Source organism: Manacus candei, unplaced genomic scaffold, assembly GCF_025592945.1.
Source record: "Manacus candei isolate 608988 ecotype Guabito, Panama unplaced genomic scaffold, ASM2559294v1 h1tg000334l, whole genome shotgun sequence".
Classification (NCBI taxonomy): Eukaryota; Metazoa; Chordata; class Aves; order Passeriformes; family Pipridae; genus Manacus; species Manacus candei.
The window spans coordinates 74,636-100,425 of NW_026138382.1; the positions used below are offsets into that span (position 1 = coordinate 74,636).

A 25,790-nucleotide genomic window follows, 5' to 3' on the forward strand; every position below is an offset into this window, starting at 1 on the left:
AGCGGCTAGACCTTTTTTGGCCGAGCCCGGCGAGTAGACCTGGTGTCCGGGCTCGTCGGCTCGAGGCGCTCTCCGAGTCGGGCGGCTCGAGCGGCTTCCAAGCGCTTAGCAGAGGCCCTCGGCGGGCGCCGAGGCGCCGCCGTTTCTGCCCGGGGCTCCGAGTGGGAAAGAAAGGGCGTTGTCTGCGGCGCGGGTAAAAAGGGGGAGTAGCCGGGACTCTCTTAAGGGGTGGCAGGGCGGCGGCCGACTGGGCTCGGCGGCGGGGGTGCCGGCGGGTAGAGCTGCTCTCTGAGCCCGGCGGGTAGAGCCGGTGCCCGACTCGGGCGGGTAGACCTGGTGTCCGAGCCCGGCGGGTAGACCTTTTGTCCGAGCCCGGCGGGTAGACCTGGTGTCCGGGCTCGTCGGCTCGAGGCGTTCTCCGACTCGGGCGGCTCGAGCGGCTTCCAAGCGCTTAGCCGAGGCCCTCGGCGGGCGCCGAGGCGCCGCCGTTTCTGCCCGGGGCTCCGAGTGGGAAAGAAAGGGCGTTGTCTGCGGCGCGGGTAAAAAGGGGGAGTAGCCGGGACTCTCTTAAGGTGGCAGGGCGGCGGCCGACTGGGCTCGGCGGCGGGGGTGCCGGCGGGTAGAGCTACTCTCTGAGCCCGGCGGGTAGAGCCGGTGCCCGACTCGGGCGGGTAGACCTGGTGTCCGAGCCCGGCGGGTAGACCTTTTGTCCGAGCCCGGCGGGTAGACCTGGTGTCCGAGCAAGCGGCTAGACCTTTTTTGGCCGAGCCCGGCGGGTAGACCTGGTGTCCGGGCTCGTCGGCTCGAGGCGTTCTCCGACTCGGGCGGCTCGAGCGGCTTCCAAGCGCTTAGCCGAGGCCCTCGGCGGGCGCCGAGGCGCCGCCGTTTCTGCCCGGGGCTCCGAGTGGGAAAGAAAGGGCGTTGTCTGCGGCGCGGGTAAAAAGGGGGAGTAGCCGGGACTCTCTTAAGGTGGCAGGGCGGCGGCCGACTGGGTTCGGCGGCGGGGGTGCCGGTGGGTAGAGCTGCTCTCTGAGCCCGGCGGGTAGAGCCGGTGCCCGACTCGGGCGGGTAGACCTGGTGTCCGAGCCCGGCGGGTAGACCTTTTGTCCGAGCCCGGCGGGTAGACCTGGTGTCCGAGCAAGCGGCTAGACCTTTTTTGGCCGAGCCCGGCGAGTAGACCTGGTGTCCGGGCTCGTCGGCTCGAGGCGCTCTCCGAGTCGGGCGGCTCGAGCGGCTTCCAAGCGCTTAGCAGAGGCCCTCGGCGGGCGCCGAGGCGCCGCCGTTTCTGCCCGGGGCTCCGAGTGGGAAAGAAAGGGCGTTGTCTGCGGCGCGGGTAAAAAGGGGGAGTAGCCGGGACTCTCTTAAGGGGTGGCAGGGCGGCGGCCGACTGGGCTCGGCGGCGGGGGTGCCGGCGGGTAGAGCTGCTCTCTGAGCCCGGCGGGTAGAGCCGGTGCCCGACTCGGGCGGGTAGACCTGGTGTCCGAGCCCGGCGGGTAGACCTTTTGTCCGAGCCCGGCGGGTAGACCTGGTGTCCGGGCTCGTCGGCTCGAGGCGTTCTCCGACTCGGGCGGCTCGAGCGGCTTCCAAGCGCTTAGCCGAGGCCCTCGGCGGGCGCCGAGGCGCCGCCGTTTCTGCCCGGGGCTCCGAGTGGGAAAGAAAGGGCGTTGTCTGCGGCGCGGGTAAAAAGGGGGAGTAGCCGGGACTCTCTTAAGGTGGCAGGGCGGCGGCCGACTGGGTTCGGCGGCGGGGGTGCCGGTGGGTAGAGCTGCTCTCTGAGCCCGGCGGGTAGAGCCGGTGCCCGACTCGGGCGGGTAGACCTGGTGTCCGAGCCCGGCGGGTAGACCTTTTGTCCGAGCCCGGCGGGTAGACCTGGTGTCCGAGCAAGCGGCTAGACCTTTTTTGGCCGAGCCCGGCGAGTAGACCTGGTGTCCGGGCTCGTCGGCTCGAGGCGCTCTCCGAGTCGGGCGGCTCGAGCGGCTTCCAAGCGCTTAGCAGAGGCCCTCGGCGGGCGCCGAGGCGCCGCCGTTTCTGCCCGGGGCTCCGAGTGGGAAAGAAAGGGCGTTGTCTGCGGCGCGGTTTAAAAGGGGGAGTAGCCGGGACTCTCTTAAGGGGTGGCAGGGCGGCGGCCGACTGGGCTCGGCGGCGGGGGTGCCGGCGGGTAGAGCTGCTCTCTGAGCCCGGCGGGTAGAGCCGGTGCCCGACTCGGGCGGGTAGACCTGGTGTCCGAGCCCGGCGGGTAGACCTTTTGTCCGAGCCCGGCGGGTAGACCTGGTGTCCGAGCAAGCGGCTAGACCTTTTTTGGCCGAGCCCGGCGAGTAGACCTGGTGTCCGGGCTCGTCGGCTCGAGGCGCTCTCCGAGTCGGGCGGCTCGAGCGGCTTCCAAGCGCTTAGCAGAGGCCCTCGGCGGGCGCCGAGGCGCCGCCGTTTCTGCCCGGGGCTCCGAGTGGGAAAGAAAGGGCGTTGTCTGCGGCGCGGGTAAAAAGGGGGAGTAGCCGGGACTCTCTTAAGGGGTGGCAGGGCGGCGGCCGACTGGGCTCGGCGGCGGGGGTGCCGGCGGGTAGAGCTGCTCTCTGAGCCCGGCGGGTAGAGCCGGTGCCCGACTCGGGCGGGTAGACCTGGTGTCCGAGCCCGGCGGGTAGACCTTTTGTCCGAGCCCGGCGGGTAGACCTGGTGTCCGGGCTCGTCGGCTCGAGGCGTTCTCCGACTCGGGCGGCTCGAGCGGCTTCCAAGCGCTTAGCCGAGGCCCTCGGCGGGCGCCGAGGCGCCGCCGTTTCTGCCCGGGGCTCCGAGTGGGAAAGAAAGGGCGTTGTCTGCGGCGCGGGTAAAAAGGGGGAGTAGCCGGGACTCTCTTAAGGGGTGGCAGGGCGGCGGCCGACTGGGCTCGGCGGCGGGGGTGCCGGCGGGTAGAGCTGCTCTCTGAGCCCGGCGGGTAGAGCCGGTGCCCGACTCGGGCGGGTAGACCTGGTGTCCGAGCCCGGCGGGTAGACCTTTTGTCCGAGCCCGGCGGGTAGACCTGGTGTCCGGGCTCGTCGGCTCGAGGCGTTCTCCGACTCGGGCGGCTCGAGCGGCTTCCAAGCGCTTAGCCGAGGCCCTCGGCGGGCGCCGAGGCGCCGCCGTTTCTGCCCGGGGCTCCGAGTGGGAAAGAAAGGGCGTTGTCTGCGGCGCGGGTAAAAAGGGGGAGTAGCCGGGACTCTCTTAAGGTGGCAGGGCGGCGGCCGACTGGGTTCGGCGGCGGGGGTGCCGGTGGGTAGAGCTGCTCTCTGAGCCCGGCGGGTAGAGCCGGTGCCCGACTCGGGCGGGTAGACCTGGTGTCCGAGCCCGGCGGGTAGACCTTTTGTCCGAGCCCGGCGGGTAGACCTGGTGTCCGAGCAAGCGGCTAGACCTTTTTTGGCCGAGCCCGGCGAGTAGACCTGGTGTCCGGGCTCGTCGGCTCGAGGCGCTCTCCGAGTCGGGCGGCTCGAGCGGCTTCCAAGCGCTTAGCAGAGGCCCTCGGCGGGCGCCGAGGCGCCGCCGTTTCTGCCCGGGGCTCCGAGTGGGAAAGAAAGGGCGTTGTCTGCGGCGCGGGTAAAAAGGGGGAGTAGCCGGGACTCTCTTAAGGGGTGGCAGGGCGGCGGCCGACTGGGCTCGGCGGCGGGGGTGCCGGCGGGTAGAGCTGCTCTCTGAGCCCGGCGGGTAGAGCCGGTGCCCGACTCGGGCGGGTAGACCTGGTGTCCGAGCCCGGCGGGTAGACCTTTTGTCCGAGCCCGGCGGGTAGACCTGGTGTCCGAGCAAGCGGCTAGACCTTTTTTGGCCGAGCCCGGCGAGTAGACCTGGTGTCCGGGCTCGTCGGCTCGAGGCGCTCTCCGAGTCGGGCGGCTCGAGCGGCTTCCAAGCGCTTAGCAGAGGCCCTCGGCGGGCGCCGAGGCGCCGCCGTTTCTGCCCGGGGCTCCGAGTGGGAAAGAAAGGGCGTTGTCTGCGGCGCGGGTAAAAAGGGGGAGTAGCCGGGACTCTCTTAAGGGGTGGCAGGGCGGCGGCCGACTGGGCTCGGCGGCGGGGGTGCCGGCGGGTAGAGCTGCTCTCTGAGCCCGGCGGGTAGAGCCGGTGCCCGACTCGGGCGGGTAGACCTGGTGTCCGAGCCCGGCGGGTAGACCTTTTGTCCGAGCCCGGCGGGTAGACCTGGTGTCCGGGCTCGTCGGCTCGAGGCGTTCTCCGACTCGGGCGGCTCGAGCGGCTTCCAAGCGCTTAGCCGAGGCCCTCGGCGGGCGCCGAGGCGCCGCCGTTTCTGCCCGGGGCTCCGAGTGGGAAAGAAAGGGCGTTGTCTGCGGCGCGGGTAAAAAGGGGGAGTAACCGGGACTCTCTTAAGGTGGCAGGGCGGCGGCCGACTGGGCTCGGCGGCGGGGGTGCCGGCGGGTAGAGCTACTCTCTGAGCCCGGCGGGTAGAGCCGGTGCCCGACTCGGGCGGGTAGACCTGGTGTCCGAGCCCGGCGGGTAGACCTTTTGTCCGAGCCCGGCGGGTAGACCTGGTGTCCGAGCAAGCGGCTAGACCTTTTTTGGCCGAGCCCGGCGAGTAGACCTGGTGTCCGGGCTCGTCGGCTCGAGGCGCTCTCCGAGTCGGGCGGCTCGAGCGGCTTCCAAGCGCTTAGCAGAGGCCCTCGGCGGGCGCCGAGGCGCCGCCGTTTCTGCCCGGGGCTCCGAGTGGGAAAGAAAGGGCGTTGTCTGCGGCGCGGGTAAAAAGGGGGAGTAGCCGGGACTCTCTTAAGGGGTGGCAGGGCGGCGGCCGACTGGGTTCGGCGGCGGGGGTGCCGGTGGGTAGAGCTGCTCTCTGAGCCCGGCGGGTAGAGCCGGTGCCCGACTCGGGCGGGTAGACCTGGTGTCCGAGCCCGGCGGGTAGACCTTTTGTCCGAGCCCGGCGGGTAGACCTGGTGTCCGAGCAAGCGGCTAGACCTTTTTTGGCCGAGCCCGGCGAGTAGACCTGGTGTCCGGGCTCGTCGGCTCGAGGCGTTCTCCGACTCGGGCGGCTCGAGCGGCTTCCAAGCGCTTAGCCGAGGCCCTCGGCGGGCGCCGAGGCGCCGCCGTTTCTGCCCGGGGCTCCGAGTGGGAAAGAAAGGGCGTTGTCTGCGGCGCGGGTAAAAAGGGGGAGTAGCCGAGACTCTCTTAAGGGGTGGCAGGGCGGCGGCCGACTGGGCTCGGCGGCGGGGGTGCCGGCGGGTAGAGCTGCTCTCTGAGCCCGGCGGGTAGAGCCGGTGCCCGACTCGGGCGGGTAGACCTGGTGTCCGAGCCCGGCGGGTAGACCTTTTGTCCGAGCCCGGCGGGTAGACCTGGTGTCCGGGCTCGTCGGCTCGAGGCGTTCTCCGACTCGGGCGGCTCGAGCGGCTTCCAAGCGCTTAGCCGAGGCCCTCGGCGGGCGCCGAGGCGCCGCCGTTTCTGCCCGAGGCTCCGAGTGGGAAAGAAAGGGCGTTGTCTGCGGCGCGGGTAAAAAGGGGGAGTAGCCGGGACTCTCTTAAGGTGGCAGGGCGGCGGCCGACTGGGCTCGGCGGCGGGGGTGCCGGCGGGTAGAGCTACTCTCTGAGCCCGGCGGGTAGAGCCGGTGCCCGACTCGGGCGGGTAGACCTGGTGTCCGAGCCCGGCGGGTAGACCTTTTGTCCGAGCCCGGCGGGTAGACCTGGTGTCCGGGCTCGTCGGCTCGAGGCGTTCTCCGACTCGGGCGGCTCGAGCGGCTTCCAAGCGCTTAGCCGAGGCCCTCGGCGGGCGCCGAGGCGCCGCCGTTTCTGCCCGGGGCTCCGAGTGGGAAAGAAAGGGCGTTGTCTGCGGCGCGGGTAAAAAGGGGGAGTAGCCGGGACTCTCTTAAGGTGGCAGGGCGGCGGCCGACTGGGCTCGGCGGCGGGGGTGCCGGCGGGTAGAGCTACTCTCTGAGCCCGGCGGGTAGAGCCGGTGCCCGACTCGGGCGGGTAGACCTGGTGTCCGAGCCCGGCGGGTAGACCTTTTGTCCGAGCCCGGCGGGTAGACCTGGTGTCCGAGCAAGCGGCTAGACCTTTTTTGGCCGAGCCCGGCGAGTAGACCTGGTGTCCGGGCTCGTCGGCTCGAGGCGCTCTCCGAGTCGGGCGGCTCGAGCGGCTTCCAAGCGCTTAGCAGAGGCCCTCGGCGGGCGCCGAGGCGCCGCCGTTTCTGCCCGGGGCTCCGAGTGGGAAAGAAAGGGCGTTGTCTGCGGCGCGGGTAAAAAGGGGGAGTAGCCGGGACTCTCTTAAGGGGTGGCGGGGCGGCGGCCGACTGGGTTCGGCGGCGGGGGTGCCGGTGGGTAGAGCTGCTCTCTGAGCCCGGCGGGTAGAGCCGGTGCCCGACTCGGGCGGGTAGACCTGGTGTCCGAGCCCGGCGGGTAGACCTTTTGTCCGAGCCCGGCGGGTAGACCTGGTGTCCGAGCAAGCGGCTAGACCTTTTTTGGCCGAGCCCGGCGAGTAGACCTGGTGTCCGGGCTCGTCGGCTCGAGGCGCTCTCCGAGTCGGGCGGCTCGAGCGGCTTCCAAGCGCTTAGCAGAGGCCCTCGGCGGGCGCCGAGGCGCCACCGTTTCTGCCCGGGGCTCCGAGTGGGAAAGAAAGGGCGTTGTCTGCGGCGCGGGTAAAAAGGGGGAGTAGCCGGGACTCTCTTAAGGGGTGGCAGGGCGGCGGCCGACTGGGCTCGGCGGCGGGGGTGCCGGCGGGTAGAGCTGCTCTCTGAGCCCGGCGGGTAGAGCCGGTGCCCGACTCGGGCGGGTAGACCTGGTGTCCGAGCCCGGCGGGTAGACCTTTTGTCCGAGCCCGGCGGGTAGACCTGGTGTCCGGGCTCGTCGGCTCGAGGCGTTCTCCGACTCGGGCGGCTCGAGCGGCTTCCAAGCGCTTAGCCGAGGCCCTCGGCGGGCGCCGAGGCGCCGCCGTTTCTGCCCGGGGCTCCGAGTGGGAAAGAAAGGGCGTTGTCTGCGGTGCGGGTAAAAAGGGGGAGTAGCCGGGACTCTCTTAAGGTGGCAGGGCGGCGGCCGACTGGGCTCGGCGGCGGGGGTGCCGGCGGGTAGAGCTACTCTCTGAGCCCGGCGGGTAGAGCCGGTGCCCGACTCGGGCGGGTAGACCTGGTGTCCGAGCCCGGCGGGTAGACCTTTTGTCCGAGCCCGGCGAGTAGACCTGGTGTCCGGGCTCGTCGGCTCGAGGCGTTCTCCGACTCGGGCGGCTCGAGCGGCTTCCAAGCGCTTAGCCGAGGCCCTCGGCGGGCGCCGAGGCGCCGCCGTTTCTGCCCGGGGCTCCGAGTGGGAAAGAAAGGGCGTTGTCTGCGGCGCGGGTAAAAAGGGGGAGTAGCCGGGACTCTCTTAAGGTGGCAGGGCGGCGGCCGACTGGGTTCGGCGGCGGGGGTGCCGGTGGGTAGAGCTGCTCTCTGAGCCCGGCGGGTAGAGCCGGTGCCCGACTCGGGCGGGTAGACCTGGTGTCCGAGCCCGGCGGGTAGACCTTTTGTCCGAGCCCGGCGGGTAGACCTGGTGTCCGAGCAAGCGGCTAGACCTTTTTTGGCCGAGCCCGGCGAGTAGACCTGGTGTCCGGGCTCGTCGGCTCGAGGCGCTCTCCGAGTCGGGCGGCTCGAGCGGCTTCCAAGCGCTTAGCAGAGGCCCTCGGCGGGCGCCGAGGCGCCGCCGTTTCTGCCCGGGGCTCCGAGTGGGAAAGAAAGGGCGTTGTCTGCGGCGCGGGTAAAAAGGGGGAGTAGCCGGGACTCTCTTAAGGTGGCAGGGCGGCGGCCGACTGGGTTCGGCGGCGGGGGTGCCGGTGGGTAGAGCTGCTCTCTGAGCCCGGCGGGTAGAGCCGGTGCCCGACTCGGGCGGGTAGACCTGGTGTCCGAGCCCGGCGGGGAGACCTTTTGTCCGAGCCCGGCGGGTAGACCTGGTGTCCGAGCAAGCGGCTAGACCTTTTTTGGCCGAGCCCGGCGAGTAGACCTGGTGTCCGGGCTCGTCGGCTCGAGGCGTTCTCCGACTCGGGCGGCTCGAGCGGCTTCCAAGCGCTTAGCCGAGGCCCTCGGCGGGCGCCGAGGCGCCGCCGTTTCTGCCCGGGGCTCCGAGTGGGAAAGAAAGGGCGTTGTCTGCGGCGCGGGTAAAAAGGGGGAGTAGCCGGGACTCTCTTAAGGTGGCAGGGCGGCGGCCGACTGGGCTCGGCGGCGGGGGTGCCGGCGGGTAGAGCTGCTCTCTGAGCCCGGCGGGTAGAGCCGGTGCCCGACTCGGGCGGGTAGACCTGGTGTCCGAGCCCGACGGGTAGACCTTTTGTCCGAGCCCGGCGGGTAGACCTGGTGCCTGGGCTCGTCGGCTCGAGGCGTTCTCTGACTCGGGCGGCTCGAGCGGCTTCCAAGCGCTTAGCCGAGGCCCTCGGCGGGCGCCGAGGCGCCGCCGTTTCTGCCCGGGGCTCCGAGTGGGAAAGAAAGGGCGTTGTCTGCGGCGCGGGTAAAAAGGGGGAGTAGCCGGGACTCTCTTAAGGTGGCAGGGCGGCGGCCGACTGGGCTCGGCGGCGGGGGTGCCGGCGGGTAGAGCTACTCTCTGAGCCCGGCGGGTAGAGCCGGTGCCCGACTCGGGCGGGTAGACCTGGTGTCCGAGCCCGGCGGGTAGACCTTTTGTCCGAGCCCGGCGGGTAGACCTGGTGTCCGGGCTCGTCGGCTCGAGGCGTTCTCCGACTCGGGCGGCTCGAGCGGCTTCCAAGCGCTTAGCCGAGGCCCTCGGCGGGCGCCGAGGCGCCGCCGTTTCTGCCCGGGGCTCCGAGTGGGAAAGAAAGGGCGTTGTCTGCGGCGCGGGTAAAAAGGGGGAGTAGCCGGGACTCTCTTAAGGTGGCAGGGCGGCGGCCGACTGGGCTCGGCGGCGGGGGTGCCGGCGGGTAGAGCTGCTCTCTGAGCCCGGCGGGTAGAGCCGGTGCCCGACTCGGGCGGGTAGACCTGGTGTCCGAGCCCGGCGGGTAGACCTTTTGTCCGAGCCCGGCGGGTAGACCTGGTGTCCGAGCAAGCGGCTAGACCTTTTTTGGCCGAGCCCGGCGAGTAGACCTGGTGTCCGGGCTCGTCGGCTCGAGGCGCTCTCCGAGTCGGGCGGCTCGAGCGGCTTCCAAGCGCTTAGCAGAGGCCCTCGGCGGGCGCCGAGGCGCCGCCGTTTCTGCCCGGGGCTCCGAGTGGGAAAGAAAGGGCGTTGTCTGCGGCGCGGGTAAAAAGGGGGAGTAGCCGGGACTCTCGTAAGGGGTGGCAGGGCGGCGGCCGACTGGGCTCGGCGGCGGGGGTGCCGGCGGGTAGAGCTGCTCTCTGAGCCCGGCGGGTAGAGCCGGTGCCCGACTCGGGCGGGTAGACCTGGTGTCCGAGCCCGGCGGGTAGACCTTTTGTCCGAGCCCGGCGGGTAGACCTGGTGTCCGAGCAAGCGGCTAGACCTTTTTTGGCCGAGCCCGGCGAGTAGACCTGGTGTCCGGGCTCGTCGGCTCGAGGCGCTCTCCGACTCGGGCGGCTCGAGCGGCTTCCAAGCGCTTAGCAGAGGCCCTCGGCGGGCGCCGAGGCGCCGCCGTTTCTGCCCGGGGCTCCGAGTGGGAAAGAAAGGGCGTTGTCTGCGGCGCGGGTAAAAAGGGGGAGTAGCCGGGACTCTCTTAAGGGGTGGCAGGGCGGCGGCCGACTGGGCTCGGCGGCGGGGGTGCCGGCGGGTAGAGCTGCTCTCTGAGCCCGGCGGGTAGAGCCGGTGCCCGACTCGGGCGGGTAGACCTGGTGTCCGAGCCCGGCGGGTAGACCTTTTGTCCGAGCCCGGCGGGTAGACCTGGTGTCCGAGCAAGCGGCTAGACCTTTTTTGGCCGAGCCCGGCGAGTAGACCTGGTGTCCGGGCTCGTCGGCTCGAGGCGCTCTCCGAGTCGGGCGGCTCGAGCGGCTTCCAAGCGCTTAGCAGAGGCCCTCGGCGGGCGCCGAGGCGCCGCCGTTTCTGCCCGGGGCTCCGAGTGGGAAAGAAAGGGCGTTGTCTGCGGCGCGGGTAAAAAGGGGGAGTAGCCGGGACTCTCTTAAGGGGTGGCAGGGCGGCGGCCGACTGGGCTCGGCGGCGGGGGTGCCGGCGGGTAGAGCTGCTCTCTGAGCCCGGCGGGTAGAGCCGGTGCCCGACTCGGGCGGGTACACCTGGTGTCCGAGCCCGGCGGGTAGACCTTTTGTCCGAGCCCGGCGAGTAGACCTGGTGTCCGGGCTCGTCGGCTCGAGGCGTTCTCCGACTCGGGCGGCTCGAGCGGCTTCCAAGCGCTTAGCCGAGGCCCTCGGCGGGCGCCGAGGCGCCGCCGTTTCTGCCCGGGGCTCCGAGTGGGAAAGAAAGGGCGTTGTCTGCGGCGCGGGTAAAAAGGGGGAGTAGCCGGGACTCTCTTAAGGTGGCAGGGCGGCGGCCGACTGGGTTCGGCGGCGGGGGTGCCGGCGGGTAGAGCTGCTCTCTGAGCCCGGCGGGTAGAGCCGGTGCCCGACTCGGGCGGGTAGACCTGGTGTCCGAGCCCGGCGGGTAGACCTTTTGTCCGAGCCCGGCGGGTAGACCTGGTGTCCGAGCAAGCGGCTAGACCTTTTTTGGCCGAGCCCGGCGAGTAGACCTGGTGTCCGGGCTCGTCGGCTCGAGGCGCTCTCCGAGTCGGGCGGCTCGAGCGGCTTCCAAGCGCTTAGCAGAGGCCCTCGGCGGGCGCCGAGGCGCCGCCGTTTCTGCCCGGGGCTCCGAGTGGGAAAGAAAGGGCGTTGTCTGCGGCGCGGGTAAAAAGGGGGAGTAGCCGGGACTCTCTTAAGGTGGCAGGGCGGCGGCCGACTGGGTTCGGCGGCGGGGGTGCCGGTGGGTAGAGCTGCTCTCTGAGCCCGGCGGGTAGAGCCGGTGCCCGACTCGGGCGGGTAGACCTGGTGTCCGAGCCCGGCGGGGAGACCTTTTGTCCGAGCCCGGCGGGTAGACCTGGTGTCCGGGCTCGTCGGCTCGAGGCGTTCTCCGACTCGGGCGGCTCGAGCGGCTTCCAAGCGCTTAGCCGAGGCCCTCGGCGGGCGCCGAGGCGCCGCCGTTTCTGCCCGGGGCTCCGAGTGGGAAAGAAAGGGCGTTGTCTGCGGCGCGGGTAAAAAGGGGGAGTAGCCGGGACTCTCTTAAGGTGGCAGGGCGGCGGCCGACTGGGTTCGGCGGCGGGGGTGCCGGCGGGTAGAGCTGCTCTCTGAGCCCGGCGGGTAGAGCCGGTGCCCGACTCGGGCGGGTAGACCTGGTGTCCGAGCCCGGCGGGTAGACCTTTTGTCCGAGCCCGGCGGGTAGACCTGGTGTCCGAGCAAGCGGCTAGACCTTTTTTGGCCGAGCCCGGCGAGTAGACCTGGTGTCCGGGCTCGTCGGCTCGAGGCGCTCTCCGAGTCGGGCGGCTCGAGCGGCTTCCAAGCGCTTAGCAGAGGCCCTCGGCGGGCGCCGAGGCGCCGCCGTTTCTGCCCGGGGCTCCGAGTGGGAAAGAAAGGGCGTTGTCTGCGGCGCGGGTAAAAAGGGGGAGTAGCCGGGACTCTCTTAAGGGGTGGCAGGGCGGCGGCCGACTGGGCTCGGCGGCGGGGGTGCCGGCGGGTAGAGCTGCTCTCTGAGCCCGGCGGGTAGAGCCGGTGCCCGACTCGGGCGGGTAGACCTGGTGTCCGAGCCCGGCGGGGAGACCTTTTGTCCGAGCCCGGCGGGTAGACCTGGTGTCCGGGCTCGTCGGCTCGAGGCGTTCTCCGACTCGGGCGGCTCGAGCGGCTTCCAAGCGCTTAGCCGAGGCCCTCGGCGGGCGCCGAGGCGCCGAGGCGCCGCCGTTTCTGCCCGGGGCTCCGAGTGGGAAAGAAAGGGCGTTGTCTGCGGCGCGGGTAAAAAGGTGGCAGGGTGGCAGTAGAGCCGGTGCCCGACTCGGGCGGGTAGACCTGGTGTCCGAGCCCGGCGGGGAGACCTTTTGTCCGAGCCCGGCGGGTAGACCTTTTGTCCGAGCCGGGCGTTGTCTGCGGCGCGGGTAAAAAGGGGGAGTAGCCGGGACTCTCTTAAGGGGTGGCAGGGCGGCGGCCGACTGGGCTCGGCGGCGGGGGTGCCGGCGGGTAGAGCTGCTCTCTGAGCCCGGCGGGTAGAGCCGGTGCCCGACTCGGGCGGGTAGACCTGGTGTCGGAGCCCGGCGGGTAGACCTTTTGTCCGAGCCCGGCGGGTAGACCTGGTGTCCGAGCAAGCGGCTAGACCTTTTTTGGCCGAGCCCGGCGAGTAGACCTGGTGTCCGGGCTCGTCGGCTCGAGGCGCTCTCCGAGTCGGGCGGCTCGAGCGGCTTCCAAGCGCTTAGCAGAGGCCCTCGGCGGGCGCCGAGGCGCCGCCGTTTCTGCCCGGGGCTCCGAGTGGGAAAGAAAGGGCGTTGTCTGCGGCGCGGGTAAAAAGGGGGAGTAGCCGGGACTCTCTTAAGGGGTGGCAGGGCGGCGGCCGACTGGGCTCGGCGGCGGGGGTGCCGGCGGGTAGAGCTGCTCTCTGAGCCCGGCGGGTAGAGCCGGTGCCCGACTCGGGCGGGTAGACCTGGTGTCCGAGCCCGGCGGGTAGACCTTTTGTCCGAGCCCGGCGAGTAGACCTGGTGTCCGGGCTCGTCGGCTCGAGGCGTTCTCCGACTCGGGCGGCTCGAGCGGCTTCCAAGCGCTTAGCCGAGGCCCTCGGCGGGCGCCGAGGCGCCGCCGTTTCTGCCCGGGGCTCCGAGTGGGAAAGAAAGGGCGTTGTCTGCGGCGCGGGTAAAAAGGGGGAGTAGCCGGGACTCTCTTAAGGTGGCAGGGCGGCGGCCGACTGGGTTCGGCGGCGGGGGTGCCGGTGGGTAGAGCTGCTCTCTGAGCCCGGCGGGTAGAGCCGGTGCCCGACTCGGGCGGGTAGACCTGGTGTCCGAGCCCGGCGGGTAGACCTTTTGTCCGAGCCCGGCGGGTAGACCTGGTGTCCGAGCAAGCGGCTAGACCTTTTTTGGCCGAGCCCGGCGAGTAGACCTGGTGTCCGGGCTCGTCGGCTCGAGGCGCTCTCCGAGTCGGGCGGCTCGAGCGGCTTCCAAGCGCTTAGCCGAGGCCCTCGGCGGGCGCCGAGGCGCCGCCGTTTCTGCCCGGGGCTCCGAGTGGGAAAGAAAGGGCGTTGTCTGCGGCGCGGGTAAAAAGGGGGAGTAGCCGGGACTCTCTTAAGGTGGCAGGGCGGCGGCCGACTGGGCTCGGCGGCGGGGGTGCCGGCGGGTAGAGCTGCTCTCTGAGCCCGGCGGGTAGAGCCGGTGCCCGACTCGGGCGGGTAGACCTGGTGTCCGAGCCCGACGGGTAGACCTTTTGTCCGAGCCCGGCGGGTAGACCTGGTGTCCGGGCTCGTCGGCTCGAGGCGTTCTCTGACTCGGGCGGCTCGAGCGGCTTCCAAGCGCTTAGCCGAGGCCCTCGGCGGGCGCCGAGGCGCCGCCGTTTCTGCCCGGGGCTCCGAGTGGGAAAGAAAGGGCGTTGTCTGCGGCGCGGGTAAAAAGGGGGAGTAGCCGGGACTCTCTTAAGGTGGCAGGGCGGCGGCCGACTGGGCTCGGCGGCGGGGGTGCCGGCGGGTAGAGCTACTCTCTGAGCCCGGCGGGTAGAGCCGGTGCCCGACTCGGGCGGGTAGACCTGGTGTCCGAGCCCGGCGGGTAGACCTTTTGTCCGAGCCCGGCGGGTAGACCTGGTGTCCGGGCTCGTCGGCTCGAGGCGTTCTCCGACTCGGGCGGCTCGAGCGGCTTCCAAGCGCTTAGCCGAGGCCCTCGGCGGGCGCCGAGGCGCCGCCGTTTCTGCCCGGGGCTCCGAGTGGGAAAGAAAGGGCGTTGTCTGCGGCGCGGGTAAAAAGGGGGAGTAGCCGGGACTCTCTTAAGGTGGCAGGGCGGCGGCCGACTGGGCTCGGCGGCGGGGGTGCCGGCGGGTAGAGCTGCTCTCTGAGCCCGGCGGGTAGAGCCGGTGCCCGACTCGGGCGGGTAGACCTGGTGTCCGAGCCCGGCGGGTAGACCTTTTGTCCGAGCCCGGCGGGTAGACCTGGTGTCCGAGCAAGCGGCTAGACCTTTTTTGGCCGAGCCCGGCGAGTAGACCTGGTGTCCGGGCTCGTCGGCTCGAGGCGCTCTCCGAGTCGGGCGGCTCGAGCGGCTTCCAAGCGCTTAGCAGAGGCCCTCGGCGGGCGCCGAGGCGCCGCCGTTTCTGCCCGGGGCTCCGAGTGGGAAAGAAAGGGCGTTGTCTGCGGCGCGGGTAAAAAGGGGGAGTAGCCGGGACTCTCGTAAGGGGTGGCAGGGCGGCGGCCGACTGGGCTCGGCGGCGGGGGTGCCGGCGGGTAGAGCTGCTCTCTGAGCCCGGCGGGTAGAGCCGGTGCCCGACTCGGGCGGGTAGACCTGGTGTCCGAGCCCGGCGGGTAGACCTTTTGTCCGAGCCCGGCGGGTAGACCTGGTGTCCGAGCAAGCGGCTAGACCTTTTTTGGCCGAGCCCGGCGAGTAGACCTGGTGTCCGGGCTCGTCGGCTCGAGGCGCTCTCCGACTCGGGCGGCTCGAGCGGCTTCCAAGCGCTTAGCAGAGGCCCTCGGCGGGCGCCGAGGCGCCGCCGTTTCTGCCCGGGGCTCCGAGTGGGAAAGAAAGGGCGTTGTCTGCGGCGCGGGTAAAAAGGGGGAGTAGCCGGGACTCTCTTAAGGGGTGGCAGGGCGGCGGCCGACTGGGCTCGGCGGCGGGGGTGCCGGCGGGTAGAGCTGCTCTCTGAGCCCGGCGGGTAGAGCCGGTGCCCGACTCGGGCGGGTAGACCTGGTGTCCGAGCCCGGCGGGTAGACCTTTTGTCCGAGCCCGGCGGGTAGACCTGGTGTCCGAGCAAGCGGCTAGACCTTTTTTGGCCGAGCCCGGCGAGTAGACCTGGTGTCCGGGCTCGTCGGCTCGAGGCGCTCTCCGAGTCGGGCGGCTCGAGCGGCTTCCAAGCGCTTAGCAGAGGCCCTCGGCGGGCGCCGAGGCGCCGCCGTTTCTGCCCGGGGCTCCGAGTGGGAAAGAAAGGGCGTTGTCTGCGGCGCGGGTAAAAAGGGGGAGTAGCCGGGACTCTCTTAAGGGGTGGCAGGGCGGCGGCCGACTGGGCTCGGCGGCGGGGGTGCCGGCGGGTAGAGCTGCTCTCTGAGCCCGGCGGGTAGAGCCGGTGCCCGACTCGGGCGGGTAGACCTGGTGTCCGAGCCCGGCGGGTAGACCTTTTGTCCGAGCCCGGCGAGTAGACCTGGTGTCCGGGCTCGTCGGCTCGAGGCGTTCTCCGACTCGGGCGGCTCGAGCGGCTTCCAAGCGCTTAGCCGAGGCCCTCGGCGGGCGCCGAGGCGCCGCCGTTTCTGCCCGGGGCTCCGAGTGGGAAAGAAAGGGCGTTGTCTGCGGCGCGGGTAAAAAGGGGGAGTAGCCGGGACTCTCTTAAGGTGGCAGGGCGGCGGCCGACTGGGTTCGGCGGCGGGGGTGCCGGCGGGTAGAGCTGCTCTCTGAGCCCGGCGGGTAGAGCCGGTGCCCGACTCGGGCGGGTAGACCTGGTGTCCGAGCCCGGCGGGTAGACCTTTTGTCCGAGCCCGGCGGGTAGACCTGGTGTCCGAGCAAGCGGCTAGACCTTTTTTGGCCGAGCCCGGCGAGTAGACCTGGTGTCCGGGCTCGTCGGCTCGAGGCGCTCTCCGAGTCGGGCGGCTCGAGCGGCTTCCAAGCGCTTAGCAGAGGCCCTCGGCGGGCGCCGAGGCGCCGCCGTTTCTGCCCGGGGCTCCGAGTGGGAAAGAAAGGGCGTTGTCTGCGGCGCGGGTAAAAAGGGGGAGTAGCCGGGACTCTCTTAAGGTGGCAGGGCGGCGGCCGACTGGGTTCGGCGGCGGGGGTGCCGGTGGGTAGAGCTGCTCTCTGAGCCCGGCGGGTAGAGCCGGTGCCCGACTCGGGCGGGTAGACCTGGTGTCCGAGCCCGGCGGGGAGACCTTTTGTCCGAGCCCGGCGGGTAGACCTGGTGTCCGGGCTCGTCGGCTCGAGGCGTTCTCCGACTCGGGCGGCTCGAGCGGCTTCCAAGCGCTTAGCCGAGGCCCTCGGCGGGCGCCGAGGCGCCGCCGTTTCTGCCCGGGGCTCCGAGTGGGAAAGAAAGGGCGTTGTCTGCGGCGCGGGTAAAAAGGGGGAGTAGCCGGGACTCTCTTAAGGTGGCAGGGCGGCGGCCGACTGGGTTCGGCGGCGGGGGTGCCGGCGGGTAGAGCTGCTCTCTGAGCCCGGCGGGTAGAGCCGGTGCCCGACTCGGGCGGGTAGACCTGGTGTCCGAGCCCGGCGGGTAGACCTTTTGTCCGAGCCCGGCGGGTAGACCTGGTGTCCGAGCAAGCGGCTAGACCTTTTTTGGCCGAGCCCGGCGAGTAGACCTGGTGTCCGGGCTCGTCGGCTCGAGGCGCTCTCCGAGTCGGGCGGCTCGAGCGGCTTCCAAGCGCTTAGCAGAGGCCCTCGGCGGGCGCCGAGGCGCCGCCGTTTCTGCCCGGGGCTCCGAGTGGGAAAGAAAGGGCGTTGTCTGCGGCGCGGGTAAAAAGGGGGAGTAGCCGGGACTCTCTTAAGGGGGGGCAGGGCGGCGGCCGACTGGGCTCGGCGGCGGGGGTGCCGGCGGGTAGAGCTGCTCTCTGAGCCCGGCGGGTAGAGCCGGTGCCCGACTCGGGCGGGTAGACCTGGTGTCCGAGCCCGGCGGGTAGACCTTTTGTCCGAGCCCGGCGGGTAGACCTGGTGTCCGAGCAAGCGGCTAGACCTTTTTTGGCCGAGCCCGGCGAGTAGACCTGGTGTCCGGGCTCGTCGGCTCGAGGCGCTCTCCGAGTCGGGCGGCTCGAGCGGCTTCCAAGCGCTTAGCAGAGGCCCTCGGCGGGCGCCGAGGCGCCGCCGTTTCTGCCCGGGGCTCCGAGTGGGAAAGAAAGGGCGTTGTCTGCGGCGCGGGTAAAAAGGGGGAGTAGCCGGGACTCTCTTAAGGGGTGGCAGGGCGGCGGCCGACTGGGCTCGGCGGCGGGGGTGCCGGCGGGTAGAGCTGCTCTCTGAGCCCGGCGGGTAGAGCCGGTGCCCGACTCGGGCGGGTAGACCTGGTGTCCGAGCCCGGCGGGGAGACCTTTTGTCCGAGCCCGGCGGGTAGACCTGGTGTCCGGGCTCGTCGGCTCGAGGCGTTCTCCGACTCGGGCGGCTCGAGCGGCTTCCAAGCGCTTAGCCGAGGCCCTCGGCGGGCGCCGAGGCGCCGCCGTTTCTGCCCGGGGCTCCGAGTGGGAAAGAAAGGGCGTTGTCTGCGGCGCGGGTAAAAAGGGGGAGTAGCCGGGACTCTCTTAAGGTGGCAGGGCGGCGGCCGACTGGGTTCGGCGGCGGGGGTGCCGGTGGGTAGAGCTGCTCTCTGAGCCCGGCGGGTAGAGCCGGTGCCCGACTCGGGCGGGTAGACCTGGTGTCCGAGCCCGGCGGGTAGACCTTTTGTCCGAGCCCGGCGGGTAGACCTGGTGTCCGAGCAAGCGGCTAGACCTTTTTTGGCCGAGCCCGGCGAGTAGACCTGGTGTCCGGGCTCGTCGGCTCGAGGCGCTCTCCGAGTCGGGCGGCTCGAGCGGCTTCCAAGCGCTTAGCAGAGGCCCTCGGCGGGCGCCGAGGCGCCGCCGTTTCTGCCCGGGGCTCCGAGTGGGAAAGAAAGGGCGTTGTCTGCGGCGCGGGTAAAAAGGGGGAGTAGCCGGGACTCTCGTAAGGGGTGGCAGGGCGGCGGCCGACTGGGCTCGGCGGCGGGGGTGCCGGCGGGTAGAGCTGCTCTCTGAGCCCGGCGGGTAGAGCCGGTGCCCGACTCGGGCGGGTAGACCTGGTGTCCGAGCCCGGCGGGTAGACCTTTTGTCCGAGCCCGGCGGGTAGACCTGGTGTCCGAGCAAGCGGCTAGACCTTTTTTGGCCGAGCCCGGCGAGTAGACCTGGTGTCCGGGCTCGTCGGCTCGAGGCGCTCTCCGAGTCGGGCGGCTCGAGCGGCTTCCAAGCGCTTAGCAGAGGCCCTCGGCGGGCGCCGAGGCGCCGCCGTTTCTGCCCGGGGCTCCGAGTGGGAAAGAAAGGGCGTTGTCTGCGGCGCGGGTAAAAAGGGGGAGTAGCCGGGACTCTCTTAAGGGGTGGCAGGGCGGCGGCCGACTGGGCTCGGCGGCGGGGGTGCCGGCGGGTAGAGCTGCTCTCTGAGCCCGGCGGGTAGAGCCGGTGCCCGACTCGGGCGGGTAGACCTGGTGTCCGAGCCCGGCGGGTAGACCTTTTGTCCGAGCCCGGCGGGTAGACCTGGTGTCCGAGCAAGCGGCTAGACCTTTTTTGGCCGAGCCCGGCGAGTAGACCTGGTGTCCGGGCTCGTCGGCTCGAGGCGCTCTCCGAGTCGGGCGGCTCGAGCGGCTTCCAAGCGCTTAGCAGAGGCCCTCGGCGGGCGCCGAGGCGCCGCCGTTTCTGCCCGGGGCTCCGAGTGGGAAAGAAAGGGCGTTGTCTGCGGCGCGGGTAAAAAGGGGGAGTAGCCGGGACTCTCTTAAGGGGTGGCAGGGCGGCGGCCGACTGGGCTCGGCGGCGGGGGTGCCGGCGGGTAGAGCTGCTCTCTGAGCCCGGCGGGTAGAGCCGGTGCCCGACTCGGGCGGGTAGACCTGGTGTCCGAGCCCGGCGGGTAGACCTTTTGTCCGAGCCCGGCGGGTAGACCTGGTGTCCGGGCTCGTCGGCTCGAGGCGTTCTCCGACTCGGGCGGCTCGAGCGGCTTCCAAGCGCTTAGCCGAGGCCCTCGGCGGGCGCCGAGGCGCCGCCGTTTCTGCCCGGGGCTCCGAGTGGGAAAGAAAGGGCGTTGTCTGCGGCGCGGGTAAAAAGGGGGAGTAGCCGGGACTCTCTTAAGGTGGCAGGGCGGCGGCCGACTGGGTTCGGCGGCGGGGGTGCCGGTGGGTAGAGCTGCTCTCTGAGCCCGGCGGGTAGAGCCGGTGCCCGACTCGGGCGGGTAGACCTGGTGTCCGAGCCCGGCGGGTAGACCTTTTGTCCGAGCCCGGCGGGTAGACCTGGTGTCCGAGCAAGCGGCTAGACCTTTTTTGTCCGAGCCCGGCGAGTAGACCTGGTGTCCGGGCTCGTCGGCTCGAGGCGCTCTCCGAGTCGGGCGGCTCGAGCGGCTTCCAAGCGCTTAGCAGAGGCCCTCGGCGGGCGCCGAGGCGCCGCCGTTTCTGCCCGGGGCTCCGAGTGGGAAAGAAAGGGCGTTGTCTGCGGCGCGGGTAAAAAGGGGGAGTAGCCGGGACTCTCTTAAGGTGGCAGGGCGGCGGCCGACTGGGTTCGGCGGCGTGGGTGCCGGTGGGTAGAGCTGCTCTCTGAGCCCGGCGGGTAGAGCCGGTGCCCGACTCGGGCGGGTAGACCTGGTGTCCGAGCCCGGCGGGGAGACCTTTTGTCCGAGCCCGGCGGGTAGACCTGGTGTCCGAGCAAGCGGCTAGACCTTTTTTGGCCGAGCCCGGCGAGTAGACCTGGTGTCCGGGCTCGTCGGCTCGAGGCGTTCTCCGACTCGGGCGGCTCGAGCGGCTTCCAAGCGCTTAGCCGAGGCCCTCGGCGGGCGCCGAGGCGCCGCCGTTTCTGCCCGGGGCTCCGAGTGGGAAAGAAAGGGCGTTGTCTGCGGCGCGGGTAAAAAGGGGGAGTAGCCGGGACTCTCTTAAGGTGGCAGGGCGGCGGCCGACTGGGCTCGGCGGCGGGGGTGCCGGCGGGTAGAGCTGCTCTCTGAGCCCGGCGGGTAGAGCCGGTGCCCGACTCGGGCGGGTAGACCTGGTGTCCGAGCCCGACGGGTAGACCTTTTGTCCGAGCCCGGCGGGTAGACCTGGTGTCCGGGCTCGTCGGCTCGAGGCGTTCTCCGACTCGGGCGGCTCGAGCGGCTTCCAAGCGCTTAGCCGAGGCCCTCGGCGGGCGCCGAGGCGCCGCCGTTTCTGCCCGGGGCTCCGAGTGGGAAAGAAAGGGCGTTGTCTGCGGCGCGGGTAAAAAGGGGGAGTAGCCGGGACTCTCGTAAGGGGTGGCAGGGCGGCGGCCGACTGGGCTCGGCGGCGGGGGTGCCGGCGGGTAGAGCTGCTCTCTGAGCCCGGCGGGTAGAGCCGGTGCCCGACTCGGGCGGGTAGACCTGGTGTCCGAGCCCGGCGGGTAGACCTTTTGTCCGAGCCCGGCGGGTAGACCTGGTGTCCGAGCAAGCGGCTAGACCTTTTTTGGCCGAGCCCGGCGAGTAGACCTGGTGTCCGGGCTCGTCGGCTCGAGGCGCTCTCCGAGTCGGGCGGCTCGAGCGGCTTCCAAGCGCTTAGCAGAGGCCCTCGGCGGGCGCCGAGGCGCCGCCGTTTCTGCCCGGGGCTCCGAGTGGGAAAGAAAGGGCGTTGTCTGCGGCGCGGGTAAAAAGGGGGAGTAGCCGGGACTCTCTTAAGGGGTGGCAGGGCGGCGGCCGACTGGGCTCGGCGGCGGGGGTGCCGGCGGGTAGAGCTGCTCTCTGAGCCCGGCGGGTAGAGCCGGTGCCCGACTCGGGCGGGTAGACCTGGTGTCCGAGCCCGGCGGGTAGACCTTTTGTCCGAGCCCGGCGGGTAGACCTGGTGTCCGAGCAAGCGGCTAGACCTTTTTTGGCCGAGCCCGGCGAGTAGACCTGGTGTCCGGGCTCGTCGGCTCGAGGCGCTCTCCGAGTCGGGCGGCTCGAGCGGCTTCCAAGCGCTTAGCAGAGGCCCTCGGCGGGCGCCGAGGCGCCGCCGTTTCTGCCCGGGGCTCCGAGTGGGAAAGAAAGGGCGTTGTCTGCGGCGCGGGTAAAAAGGGGGAGTAGCCGGGACTCTCTTAAGGGGTGGCAGGGCGGCGGCCGACTGGGCTCGGCGGCGGGGGTGCCGGCGGGTAGAGCTGCTCTCTGAGCCCGGCGGGTAGAGCCGGTGCCCGACTCGGGCGGGTAGACCTGGTGTCCGAGCCCGGCGGGTAGACCTTTTGTCCGAGCCCGGCGGGTAGACCTGGTGTCCGGGCTCGTCGGCTCGAGGCGTTCTCCGACTCGGGCGGCTCGAGCGGCTTCCAAGCGCTTAGCCGAGGCCCTCGGCGGGCGCCGAGGCGCCGCCGTTTCTGCCCGGGGCTCCGAGTGGGAAAGAAAGGGCGTTGTCTGCGGCGCGGGTAAAAAGGGGGAGTAGCCGGGACTCTCTTAAGGTGGCAGGGCGGCGGCCGACTGGGTTCGGCGGCGGGGGTGCCGGTGGGTAGAGCTGCTCTCTGAGCCCGGCGGGTAGAGCCGGTGCCCGACTCGGGCGGGTAGACCTGGTGTCCGAGCCCGGCGGGTAGACCTTTTGTCCGAGCCCGGCGGGTAGACCTGGTGTCCGAGCAAGCGGCTAGACCTTTTTTGTCCGAGCCCGGCGAGTAGACCTGGTGTCCGGGCTCGTCGGCTCGAGGCGCTCTCCGAGTCGGGCGGCTCGAGCGGCTTCCAAGCGCTTAGCAGAGGCCCTCGGCGGGCGCCGAGGCGCCGCCGTTTCTGCCCGGGGCTCCGAGTGGGAAAGAAAGGGCGTTGTCTGCGGCGCGGGTAAAAAGGGGGAGTAGCCGGGACTCTCTTAAGGTGGCAGGGCGGCGGCCGACTGGGTTCGGCGGCGTGGGTGCCGGTGGGTAGAGCTGCTCTCTGAGCCCGGCGGGTAGAGCCGGTGCCCGACTCGGGCGGGTAGACCTGGTGTCCGAGCCCGGCGGGGAGACCTTTTGTCCGAGCCCGGCGGGTAGACCTGGTGTCCGAGCAAGCGGCTAGACCTTTTTTGGCCGAGCCCGGCGAGTAGACCTGGTGTCCGGGCTCGTCGGCTCGAGGCGTTCTCCGACTCGGGCGGCTCGAGCGGCTTCCAAGCGCTTAGCCGAGGCCCTCGGCGGGCGCCGAGGCGCCGCCGTTTCTGCCCGGGGCTCCGAGTGGGAAAGAAAGGGCGTTGTCTGCGGCGCGGGTAAAAAGGGGGAGTAGCCGGGACTCTCTTAAGGTGGCAGGGCGGCGGCCGACTGGGCTCGGCGGCGGGGGTGCCGGCGGGTAGAGCTGCTCTCTGAGCCCGGCGGGTAGAGCCGGTGCCCGACTCGGGCGGGTAGACCTGGTGTCCGAGCCCGACGGGTAGACCTTTTGTCCGAGCCCGGCGGGTAGACCTGGTGTCCGGGCTCGTCGGCTCGAGGCGTTCTCCGACTCGGGCGGCTCGAGCGGCTTCCAAGCGCTTAGCCGAGGCCCTCGGCGGGCGCCGAGGCGCCGCCGTTTCTGCCCGGGGCTCCGAGTGGGAAAGAAAGGGCGTTGTCTGCGGCGCGGGTAAAAAGGGGGAGTAGCCGGGACTCTCGTAAGGGGTGGCAGGGCGGCGGCCGACTGGGCTCGGCGGCGGGGGTGCCGGCGGGTAGAGCTGCTCTCTGAGCCCGGCGGGTAGAGCCGGTGCCCGACTCGGGCGGGTAGACCTGGTGTCCGAGCCCGGCGGGTAGACCTTTTGTCCGAGCCCGGCGGGTAGACCTGGTGTCCGAGCAAGCGGCTAGACCTTTTTTGGCCGAGCCCGGCGAGTAGACCTGGTGTCCGGGCTCGTCGGCTCGAGGCGCTCTCCGAGTCGGGCGGCTCGAGCGGCTTCCAAGCGCTTAGCAGAGGCCCTCGGCGGGCGCCGAGGCGCCGCCGTTTCTGCCCGGGGCTCCGAGTGGGAAAGAAAGGGCGTTGTCTGCGGCGCGGGTAAAAAGGGGGAGTAGCCGGGACTCTCTTAAGGGGTGGCAGGGCGGCGGCCGACTGGGCTCGGCGGCGGGGGTGCCGGCGGGTAGAGCTGCTCTCTGAGCCCGGCGGGTAGAGCCGGTGCCCGACTCGGGCGGGTAGACCTGGTGTCCGAGCCCGGCGGGTAGACCTTTTGTCCGAGCCCGGCGGGTAGACCTGGTGTCCGAGCAAGCGGCTAGACCTTTTTTGGCCGAGCCCGGCGAGTAGACCTGGTGTCCGGGCTCGTCGGCTCGAGGCGCTCTCCGAGTCGGGCGGCTCGAGCGGCTTCCAAGCGCTTAGCAGAGGCCCTCGGCGGGCGCCGAGGCGCCGCCGTTTCTGCCCGGGGCTCCGAGTGGGAAAGAAAGGGCGTTGTCTGCGGCGCGGGTAAAAAGGGGGAGTAGCCGGGACTCTCTTAAGGGGTGGCAGGGCGGCGGCCGACTGGGCTCGGCGGCGGGGGTGCCGGCGGGTAGAGCTGCTCTCTGAGCCCGGCGGGTAGAGCCGGTGCCCGACTCGGGCGGGTAGACCTGGTGTCCGAGCCCGGCGGGTAGACCTTTTGTCCGAGCCCGGCGGGTAGACCTGGTGTCCGGGCTCGTCGGCTCGAGGCGTTCTCCGACTCGGGCGGCTCGAGCGGCTTCCAAGCGCTTAGCAGAGGCCCTCGGCGGGCGCCGAGGCGCCGCCGTTTCTGCCCGGGGCTCCGAGTGGGAAAGAAAGGGCGTTGTCTGCGGCGCGGGTAAAAAGGGGGAGTAGCCGGGACTCTCTTAAGGTGGCAGGGCGGCGGCCGACTGGGTTCGGCGGCGGGGGTGCCGGTGGGTAGAGCTGCTCTCTGAGCCCGGCGGGTAGAGCCGGTGCCCGACTCGGGCGGGTAGACCTGGTGTCCGAGCCCGGCGGGTAGACCTTTTGTCCGAGCCCGGCGGGTAGACCTGGTGTCCGAGCAAGCGGCTAGACCTTTTTTGTCCGAGCCCGGCGAGTAGACCTGGTGTCCGGGCTCGTCGGCTCGAGGCGCTCTCCGAGTCGGGCGGCTCGAGCGGCTTCCAAGCGCTTAGCAGAGGCCCTCGGCGGGCGCCGAGGCGCCGCCGTTTCTGCCCGGGGCTCCGAGTGGGAAAGAAAGGGCGTTGTCTGCGGCGCGGGTAAAAAGGGGGAGTAGCCGGGACTCTCTTAAGGTGGCAGGGCGGCGGCCGACTGGGTTCGGCGGCGTGGGTGCCGGTGGGTAGAGCTGCTCTCTGAGCCCGGCGGGTAGAGCCGGTGCCCGACTCGGGCGGGTAGACCTGGTGTCCGAGCCCGGCGGGGAGACCTTTTGTCCGAGCCCGGCGGGTAGACCTGGTGTCCGAGCAAGCGGCTAGACCTTTTTTGGCCGAGCCCGGCGAGTAGACCTGGTGTCCGGGCTCGTCGGCTCGAGGCGTTCTCCGACTCGGGCGGCTCGAGCGGCTTCCAAGCGCTTAGCCGAGGCCCTCGGCGGGCGCCGAGGCGCCGCCGTTTCTGCCCGGGGCTCCGAGTGGGAAAGAAAGGGCGTTGTCTGCGGCGCGGGTAAAAAGGGGGAGTAGCCGGGACTCTCTTAAGGTGGCAGGGCGGCGGCCGACTGGGCTCGGCGGCGGGGGTGCCGGCGGGTAGAGCTGCTCTCTGAGCCCGGCGGGTAGAGCCGGTGCCCGACTCGGGCGGGTAGACCTGGTGTCCGAGCCCGGCGGGTAGACCTTTTGTCCGAGCCCGGCGAGTAGACCTGGTGTCCGGGCTCGTCGGCTCGAGGCGTTCTCCGACTCGGGCGGCTCGAGCGGCTTCCAAGCGCTTAGCCGAGGCCCTCGGCGGGCGCCGAGGCGCCGCCGTTTCTGCCCGGGGCTCCGAGTGGGAAAGAAAGGGCGTTGTCTGCGGCGCGGGTAAAAAGGGGGAGTAGCCGGGACTCTCTTAAGGTGGCAGGGCGGCGGCCGACTGGGTTCGGCGGCGGGGGTGCCGGTGGGTAGAGCTGCTCTCTGAGCCCGGCGGGTAGAGCCGGTGCCCGACTCGGGCGGGTAGACCTGGTGTCCGAGCCCGGCGGGTAGACCTTTTGTCCGAGCCCGGCGGGTAGACCTGGTGTCCGAGCAAGCGGCTAGACCTTTTTTGGCCGAGCCCGGCGAGTAGACCTGGTGTCCGGGCTCGTCGGCTCGAGGCGCTCTCCGAGTCGGGCGGCTCGAGCGGCTTCCAAGCGCTTAGCAGAGGCCCTCGGCGGGCGCCGAGGCGCCGCCGTTTCTGCCCGGGGCTCCGAGTGGGAAAGAAAGGGCGTTGTCTGCGGCGCGGGTAAAAAGGGGGAGTAGCCGGGACTCTCTTAAGGTGGCAGGGCGGCGGCCGACTGGGTTCGGCGGCGGGGGTGCCGGTGGGTAGAGCTGCTCTCTGAGCCCGGCGGGTAGAGCCGGTGCCCGACTCGGGCGGGTAGACCTGGTGTCCGAGCCCGGCGGGGAGACCTTTTGTCCGAGCCCGGCGGGTAGACCTGGTGTCCGAGCAAGCGGCTAGACCTTTTTTGGCCGAGCCCGGCGAGTAGACCTGGTGTCCGGGCTCGTCGGCTCGAGGCGTTCTCCGACTCGGGCGGCTCGAGCGGCTTCCAAGCGCTTAGCCGAGGCCCTCGGCGGGCGCCGAGGCGCCGCCGTTTCTGCCCGGGGCTCCGAGTGGGAAAGAAAGGGCGTTGTCTGCGGCGCGGGTAAAAAGGGGGAGTAGCCGGGACTCTCTTAAGGTGGCAGGGCGGCGGCCGACTGGGCTCGGCGGCGGGGGTGCCGGCGGGTAGAGCTGCTCTCTGAGCCCGGCGGGTAGAGCCGGTGCCCGACTCGGGCGGGTAGACCTGGTGTCCGAGCCCGACGGGTAGACCTTTTGTCCGAGCCCGGCGGGTAGACCTGGTGTCCGGGCTCGTCGGCTCGAGGCGTTCTCCGACTCGGGCGGCTCGAGCGGCTTCCAAGCGCTTAGCCGAGGCCCTCGGCGGGCGCCGAGGCGCCGCCGTTTCTGCCCGGGGCTCCGAGTGGGAAAGAAAGGGCGTTGTCTGCGGCGCGGGTAAAAAGGGGGAGTAGCCGGGACTCTCTTAAGGTGGCAGGGCGGCGGCCGACTGGGCTCGGCGGCGGGGGTGCCGGCGGGTAGAGCTGCTCTCTGAGCCCGGCGGGTAGAGCCGGTGCCCGACTCGGGCGGGTAGACCTGGTGTCCGAGCCCGGCGGGTAGACCTTTTGTCCGAGCCCGGCGGGTAGACCTGGTGTCCGAGCAAGCGGCTAGACCTTT

At 71.1% G+C, this 25,790-nt stretch overlaps 1 long non-coding RNA gene across 2 annotated transcripts in view; it reads right to left on the reverse strand.

Annotated features, from left to right (window-relative positions):
• Positions 1 to 655: 655 nt before the first annotated feature.
• The window catches only part of LOC127465191 (uncharacterized), a 143,071-nt gene continuing 117,936 nt past the window's right edge, over positions 656 to 25,790 (reverse strand). For both annotated transcript variants that reach the window (XR_007901918.1, XR_007901917.1), the window contains exon 2: positions 656 to 782. This is a non-coding gene — a long non-coding RNA (uncharacterized LOC127465191). The remainder of the gene's footprint in view (positions 783 to 25,790) is intronic.